Source organism: Myotis daubentonii, chromosome 5 (genome assembly GCF_963259705.1).
Source record: "Myotis daubentonii chromosome 5, mMyoDau2.1, whole genome shotgun sequence".
In the NCBI taxonomy this organism is placed as follows: Eukaryota; Metazoa; Chordata; class Mammalia; order Chiroptera; family Vespertilionidae; genus Myotis; species Myotis daubentonii.
The window spans coordinates 22,463,525-22,472,127 of record NC_081844.1 but is presented as its reverse complement, the minus strand read 5'-3'; the positions used below and the strand labels follow the sequence as shown (position 1 = coordinate 22,472,127).

Below are 8,603 nucleotides of genomic sequence, written 5' to 3'. Positions count from 1 at the left end.
GATTTAACTCTTCTTATAATTTCACAATTTTGTATCTGATTTACTTCCTGCCCATGTCTGGATCTACACACTTACATCAGGGGTAAGCAAAGGACTCCCCAAAGAGCAAATGCCACCCACAGCCTGTTTTTGTGAAGAGGCTTTATCAGTAGGGTGATGGTAGCCCCATAAAAGATATGCCTATATTCTAGCCTCCAGTACCTGTAAATGTGATCTTATTTGAATAAAAAGGCTTTTTATAGATATAATTAAGGATCTCAAGATGAAATCATCCTGGATTATCCAGTTGGATCCAAAAACCAATGACCAGGCTCCTTATAAGATATACAGTGGAGAGGCACAGAGAAAAGAAGACCATATGTCTCCCGAGATTGGAGTGATGCAGCCACAAAGCCCAGGGATGCTTGGAGTCATGAAAAGCAGGAAGTGGCAAGGAGCACAGCCTCCCTTAGAGCCTCTGGGGAGTGCAGCCTCTCTGACAACCTGAGAAAAGACTTCTGGCATCAAGAACCTGATGAAATAAATTCTTGTTCTTTTAAGCCACTCCAGTTTGGGCTTAGTTGTTACAGAATCCACAGAAAATGAATATCTACAGCCAAGCCCATCTGTGTGGGTATTGCCTACCAGTGCTTCCACACTACAATGGTAGAGTTAAGTAGCTGCAACAGCGCACTGATGGTCCAATAATAATCTGTATCTAGTTCTTTACACATATGTTCGGCAGTGAGTGCTCTAAGTCACTATCAGGTACTGGTTTTATATTCAAAGTGCTCTTCCCCATCGTAAAGGAATGCTCTGAATAGCCAGCTGGCCAGAAAAAAATATGTACCTATGTGAGTTTAACGATGTGAATGCATTTACCCCGATGAAAAAATTGAATAATTGGATCTAGGTAACTTCTACAAAGGATACCCTACCTCTGCAGCCAACATAATTTACCACCCATCAAGTGAATCTTCAGAATTGATCTCTGGTTTTCAAAGTTGAGGTCAAGGGGAAGTTTCTGGGAGGTTCCTGTTTGGGATGGGTGTGGTCAGGGAGATCACTAAATCTCTGGGTCAGATACTCCATGTGGCTCACAGCAGCTCAGAAGCTCATGATGTTATCCTGTCCATGTGTCCTGCTTGAGCGCTTACATTCCCTGGGGAGATGTTTATTCCAGGGGAGGTGGACCCATCCGTGGGAAGGGAATATGCATCTGGCCCCAAGGTGAACCCATGGAGACCAAAACTGGCAGAAAAGTTGCCTTTTATTTATGGTCCCTTGGTTTCAAGGGAGCTGAGTTGCTTAGAGAACTGAGCAACAGTAAAACAGTCCATTTAATGAGGAGCCCTGAGAATTCAGCCTCTGGACCTCCCTCTGCAGACTCACCTGCAGCTCCTCAGGCACAGGCTAAGAGCATCCTCTCTGTGCCTCTCTAAGATGTTCAACTGCTCTGGAAAACCAGCACCTGACCTGCATTTCCTGCCCTTTCCACATCAATTGTCCAAAGAAGAGCCAAATCCAGTGAGTGACGCCACTGGGGGTGCCAGAGTGAGCGCTGTGGGAAAGCATCCTGGGGAGAAGTAAAGCTTTTAATAACCGTGTCTTCTGGGGGAACAGTCAGGCTGATGAAATAGTGAAAGGGATGGACTCAAGATCCTGCACGTTTGGTGACCTTAGGTCTGAAGGGCTTTCTTGCAATTTATTCCTCCTCAGCCCTTTTCTTCTCTCCATCTCAGAGCACAATTCCACAGCCTCTCTCCTCCCACAGCAGGAACAGGCCCTCCCTTCTCTCTGCTCAGCTCTCAGGATTCTGCTTTATTTCAACCTTAGCATTTCCTCTTCTCTGTGAAGCACTGACAGAGCGAGCAGCCTTGCAGAGTAGAAAAGCACTGACTCAGAGTCAGGAGGTGAGTTCTAATTCACTCTTCTACAGCTGGTGCCTGATGGACCTGGGAACTCTTCTTACATTCTGTGCGTCTTTCTCTCATCAGCACAAGAGTGAGTATAAGGAGATCTCAGAGAATGCTCACGGAAGAACAGGTGCCAGGGGTCAAGTGCCCAGCACCAGTGCCCCTGGCTCTCTGCTGGGTTCCTCACTCCTATTATTGTTCCCTCATTAGCCGAACTGGCCTTTTAAACTGTTCTCGCATTTATTGTATTGAATTCCAGATTGTTTTTACTGTGTCTCAAAAACAAGACATGCCTTTTACATTGTGATCCAGCAATTTCTGCACACAAACACAGAAACACACACACACACACACACACACACACCCCTGAACAAAGGGAGCCATATACTCTAACTATGTATAATGCACTTTTATATTTTCTCTTGTGCCTTCTTGACTTTTTCCTATTTCACCATTCTGGATCCTTTTTGAGGCTTTAATACCTAAAACAAGTGTCATCTCAGGGCTTTGGCACTGCCTCTTTTCTTTGCAGGGCTGCCTGTCCTCCCAGTACAAAATAACACCTTATCCGCTCTCTTTTATACCTACTTTTTATTTGTTCACATGACACCATCTAACTTGGTCTATGACATATTTGTAGTTTATGTTCTTTCACTATCATTATATTCTAGGAATTTTGTTTCTGAGCATCTTATACACTTTCCCTAGAGGTAGGAAATGTCAATAAATATTCCTCAAGTGCATGAAAGCATTTCTCATGAAAACAGTGTAATCCACGACCACCTTTGAAAGAAAGTTTGAGGAAGACAGGAATTCCTAATCAGACATGTCATGGGGGAATGAGATGTACAAATGATAAATATTGTTGCTTTATTACAAAATGCAGTTGTAGCATTTCAACTATGCTTGTAATGGCCATTTGTGTAAAAATTAATAAGCTAATTTTTCTTGCCTACTAGTCACGTCCACCCCATGGGACCTGAGAATGATACTCTGATTTCAGAATTTCTTCTTCTGGGATTTTCAGAGGACCCAGAACTGCAGTCCCTCATATTTGGGCTTTTCCTCTCCATGTACCTGATCACTGTGTTGGGAAACCTGCTCATCATCCTGGCCGTCAGCTCAGACTCCCTCCTCCACACACCCATGTACTTCTTCCTCTCCAACCTGTCCTTGGTAGACATCTGTTTCACCTCCACCACCGTCCCAAAGATGCTGGTGAACATCCAGACACAGCAAAGTCATCACCTATGCAAGCTGCATCACACAGATGTATTTTTTCATATTCTTTTCAGGACTAGATAACTTCCTTCTAGCCATCATGGCCTATGACAGGTATGTGGCCATCTGCCACCCCTTGCACTATATGATCTTCATGAACCCCCTGCTCTGTGGACTGTTGGTTCTGATGTCATGCATCATGGGGACCGTGAATTCCTTGTTACAAAGTTTAATAGTGTTGCGATTGTCTTTCTGTACAAACTTGGAAATCCCCCACTTTTTCTGTGAACTCAAACAGGTCGTCCAACTTGCTTGTTCCGACACCTTTCTTAATAACATGGTGATGTATTTTGTATCTGTGCTACTGGCTGGTGGCCCCCTTGCTGGTATCATTTACTCTTACTCTAAGATAGTGTCCTCCATAAGAGGAATCTCATCGGCTCAGGGGAAGTATAAGGCATTTTCTACATTTGTGTCTCATCTCTCAGTTGTGTCCTTATTTTATTGTACAAGCCTAGGAGTGTATCTTAGCTCTGCTGCTACCCACAGCACACACTCAAGTGCAGCAGCCTCAGTCATGTACACCGTGGTCACACCCATGCTGAACCCCTTCGTCTACAGTCTCAGGAACAAGGACATAAAGAGAGCCCTGAAAAGATTCTTTGGGATGGCAGGTACAAAGGGGACAATCATCTCGAGGTAAAAAGTGCTCTTGATTTTGGGGCTACAGAACCTAAAAAAAGAAATTGTGACTCTTTAATCACAGTGTGTGTTTTTTTTGTCCTTTTGTTTTTATAAAAACATCTTTTTATTGATTGCAGAGAGGAAGGGAGATGGAGAGAGAGAAACATCAATGATGAGAGTACAGTATTGACCAGTTGCCTCCTGCATACCCTCTTCTGCTGATCAAACCCTCTACCTGGGCATATGCCCTGACCAGAAATCCAGCAGAGCCCTCCTGGTTCATAGGTTGATGCTCAATCACTGAGAAACACAGGCCAGTCCAGACTTTTTCCTTTTATTTTGTCCTTGAATTTCCTTTGTTTATTTTAACTTCTCTATACAATTTAAGTAACCATTTTATTAAGCTTCCTGCTTTGTCTGTTATATAGACACTTTTCCTCTTTGTCCTTTTTTAACCTTCACAAAATCTTTCCAACCTTGGTCAGAAATAGTGAGAAGCTTTCATTTACTTCACTAGAAATATTGATGTCTTAAGAATAATTTCTTCTCATATGACATATATCATTGTAAGTAATTTGTTCTTGTTTTGTAGGTAGAGTAGTAATAAGTGGTGTCACTCATATAGAAAAACTGCACTTGGCTACCTAATCCATTGTATAATTTCATTCCATAAAATCTGAAACCTCTGTTTTCACCATGTGTCCCTCATTCTCTGTACATTGGTACCTTAACTGCTCTTCCTGATATTATAGATTTTATCATTGTTCCCTATAAGTCTCAGTCTATTGATAGCGATGCAATAGGATAGGGATGCCTGGGCACTGGCCTGGGTCCTACTACTTGTTCCTCAGACCAGCGTCAATGTCCTGGGTGGATGGACTCTTGTGGTCCTTCTAATAATTACAATAACCATCATGAAACTATGAACACATAAGGTTTATTACTCACAGGTCCTGTACGCCCAAAAGCCACACAGGAAGCTGTGTGTATGCATGTGTGTGAAAGACAGTGAAATGGACTTGGGCTGAAGGACTCTGCATGTATTGGGGAACAAGGGCAGGATGGCTATGGTTTTGTTTTTTAAAAATTTATCTTTATTATTGAAAGTATTACAGATGTTCTTCTTCCCCCCACACCCCCCATTGACCCCCACTCCTCTTTCTCGTCCCCTCCTTAGGCCTTCACCCCACTTTTACCTGTGTCCATGGGTTATTCATATATGCACATAAGTTCTTTTTTTTTTTTCCATATTATTTGTATAATTTATTTAAAAAACAATAAAATGAACATCTATTAATTTACTACACAAATAAATAAAGTATATTATTAATAATCATTAGGAGCTCCCTCTAATTATCTTGCTCACCACAATTTTTCATTTCATTTCATGTTTTCTTAATATTTTTACAACAAATATTTTATCTACAATAAATATACATTTTATTACATGCTTATTGTGAACATTCTGGATATGCTACCATGCTGTACCTTGCCTTTTCAACTCAATATTAAAAATCTAAGATTCGGTTAAGTGGATAAGTGAATAGTTGCTTTTTTTCACTGTTGAAAAGTATTCCATTGTGCTATTATCTACACATTACCTTATTTAAATTTTTTTTTTTTTTTTTTTTTTTGCTGGTACACAAGAGTATGTTTATATATAGAACATCCAAATGGGAATTCATCCTGAGCATAATTATTCTTACATAATAAGTCAAACTAGAGTCAATGGAAGGTAAAATAAAATATGAGAGAACAAATTGTCCCAAGTAAAACAATAAAGACAAACATTATAGATAACCTGAAAAAAATGTTCAGTTTTACAAAGCTGATGCATTAAAAACTCACAGTGACCAATTTGTCAGAGGTTTTAATCACAGCACCTGGCACAGAGTGGATTTCCAATACACATTAGCTCCCTCCTCCTATCTTACAGTCTCCTTTCATTCCTTCATATTTTTTTTTTTTTTTTTGCTTAAAGTATTACAAAGGGTATTACATATGTATCCATTTTATCCCCCCGCCCTAGACAGTCCCCTAGCCTCCCCTATCCCCCAGTGTCTTATGTCCATTGGTTATGCTTATATGCGTGCATACAAGTCCTTTCGTTGATCTCTTACCCCCCTACCTCCTGCCCCCCAACCCTCCCTGGCCTTCCCGCTGCAGCTCGACAATCTGTTTGAGGCAGCTCTGCCTCTGTATCTATTATTGTTCAAAAGTTTATAATGGTCTCTATTGTCCACGAATGAGTGAGATCATGTGGTATTTTTCCTTTATTGACTGGCTTATTTCACTTAGCATAATGCTCTCCAGTTCCATCCATGACGTTGCAAATGGTAAGAGTTCCTTGCTTTTTACAGCAGCATAGTATTCCATCGTGTAGATGTACCACAGTTTTCTAATCCATTCATCTACTGATGGGCACTTAGGCTGTTTCCAGATCTTAGCTATGGTGAATTGTGCTGCTATGAACATAGGGGTGCATATATCCTTTCTGATTGGTGTTTCTGGTTTCTTGGGATATATTCCTAGAAGTGGGATCACAGGGTCAAATGGGAGTTCCATTTTCAGTTTTTTAAGGAAACTCCATACTGTCTTCCATAGTGGCTGCACCAGTCTGCATTCCCACCAGCAGTGCACAAGTGTTCCTTTTTCTCCACATCCTCTCCAGCACTTGTCGTTTGTTGATTTGTTGATGATAGCCAGTCTGACAGGTGTGAGATGGTACCTCATTGCTGTTTTGATTTGCATCTCTCGGATGATTAGTGACTTTGAGCATGTTTTCATATGTCTCTTGGCTTTCTGGATGTCCTCTTTTGAAAGGTGTCTATTTAGGTCCTTTGCCCATTTTTTGATTGGATTGTTTATCTTTCTTTTGTTAAGTTGTATGAGTTCCCTATAAATTTTGGAGATTAGGCCCTTATCAGATATGTCATTGGCAAATATGTTTTCCCACACAGTGGGTTTTCTCGTTGTTTTGTTGATGGTTTCTTTTGCTGTGCAGAAGCTTTTTATTTTGATGTAGTCCCATTTGTTCATTTTTTCTTTAGTTTCAAGTGCCCCAGGAGCTGTATCGGTGAAGAAATTGCTTTGGCATATGTCTGAGATTTTCTTGCCTTTGGATTCTTCTAGAATTTTTATGGTATCCTGTCGTACATTTAAGTCCTTTATCCATTTTGAGTTTATTTTTGTGTATGGTGTAAGTTGGTGGTCTAGTTTCATTTTCTTGCATATATCTGTCCAATTTTCCCAGCACCATTTATTGAAGAGACTATCTTGGCTCCATTGTATGTTCTTGCCTCCTTTGTCAAATATTAATTGAGCATATTGGTTCGGGCCGATTTCTGGGCTCTCTATTCTATTCCATTGTGCACATAAGTTCTTTAGTTAATTCCCCCCAATTTCCCTCTGAAGATTCACACTCTGTTGCATGCTTCCATGTCTCTGGCTCTATTTTGTCTGGCACTTTATTTTGTTCATGGATTTCACATATAAGTGAGATCATGTGATACTTGTCTTTCTCTGACTGGTTTATTTTACTTAGCATAATACTTTCCAGGCCCCTCTATACTATTTCAAAGGGTAAGAGATCCTTCTGTCCCTTCTTATCCTTCAACAATAGTACAATGATCTCCCTTTTAGATTAGAAGTTGGAACATAATTATGCAGATGGGACTAATGTAATCACCACGGTCCCAGAATGTAGAAGAAAAAGGAAAAATGGTTGGAATCAGAGGGGTTTTTGGAGATGGTCTGCACTGCTGTCTGTGGAGATGGAGAAGGGGCCACGAGCCAAGGAATGCTGTGGCCTTGAGGACCTGGGAAAGGAGAGGAAACACATTCTCTCTTGCATCCTGCAGAGGGAACTGGCCCTGCAGACAACCTGATTTTAGTCCATTGAGACTAGTTTCAGACTTCTGACCTCCAAACAGTAAGAGCATAAACGTGTTTCTTTTATCCCACCGAGTTCAGTATTTTATTACAACAGCCACAGGAATGTAACACAGACATTTATCCAAACTTTTTATTTTTTAAAAAATATATTTTTATTGATTTCAGAAAGGAGAGGTAGAGAGAGATAGAAACATCAATGATGGAAGAGAATCACTGATTGGCTGTCTCATGCATGCCCCACACTGGGGTTCGAGGCTGCAACTTGGGAATGTGCCCTGATCGGGAATTGAACCTTGACCTCCTGGTTCATGGTGATACCGAATTTTTGGACTGGAACCAGGATTCTTTGTCCGCTGGAATCGAAGAATGAATCCACAGACAGAAAGTGGTATAGCAAGGGTGGAAATTTATTGAAGAATATACAGACTCCCACATGGGGAGAGGGAAAGAGTCCCACAGAATGGACTCTCATGTAGGGAGGGGGAAAGGGTCCCAACTGAGTTCCTTTTCCTTATGGCTTATAAAGGCTGCAGACCCTGGTGCCTTGATATCCCCTCTGATTGGTCATCACTATTCCCTTAGACTTGTTACTATACTAACTCCTGGACTCAAAGGTTGAGTCTCACATGGGACATGTGGGGTTCTTTCCCCCACCTCCTTCCCTATTGTTTTCCTATTCCCTTTGAACTTTCTTCTTCTCCTTCTGAGTGAAGGGCTTTCTTCTCTTTATTTTGTAAATATAGACCTTTTGCTCATTCTATGGAAATGTACTTGTTGCAGCTTTCCAGCTCCCCCATTTGATGGAAATATACCTTCTGCTGCTCTGCAGCCCTGTGCTTTCTCCATAGTGCCCCTAATTTCTGAAATTTCTAATATTTCTTAAACCTGTCCTATTTTATCCCCCAAATT

The 8,603-nt window shown here is 41.1% G+C and overlaps 1 pseudogene; it reads left to right on the top strand.

Annotated features, from left to right (window-relative positions):
* The first annotated feature begins 2,867 nt into the window (after positions 1–2,867).
* On the top strand, positions 2,868–3,819 carry LOC132234143 (olfactory receptor 7A10-like; annotated as a pseudogene).
* Positions 3,820–8,603: the final 4,784 nt, after the last annotated feature.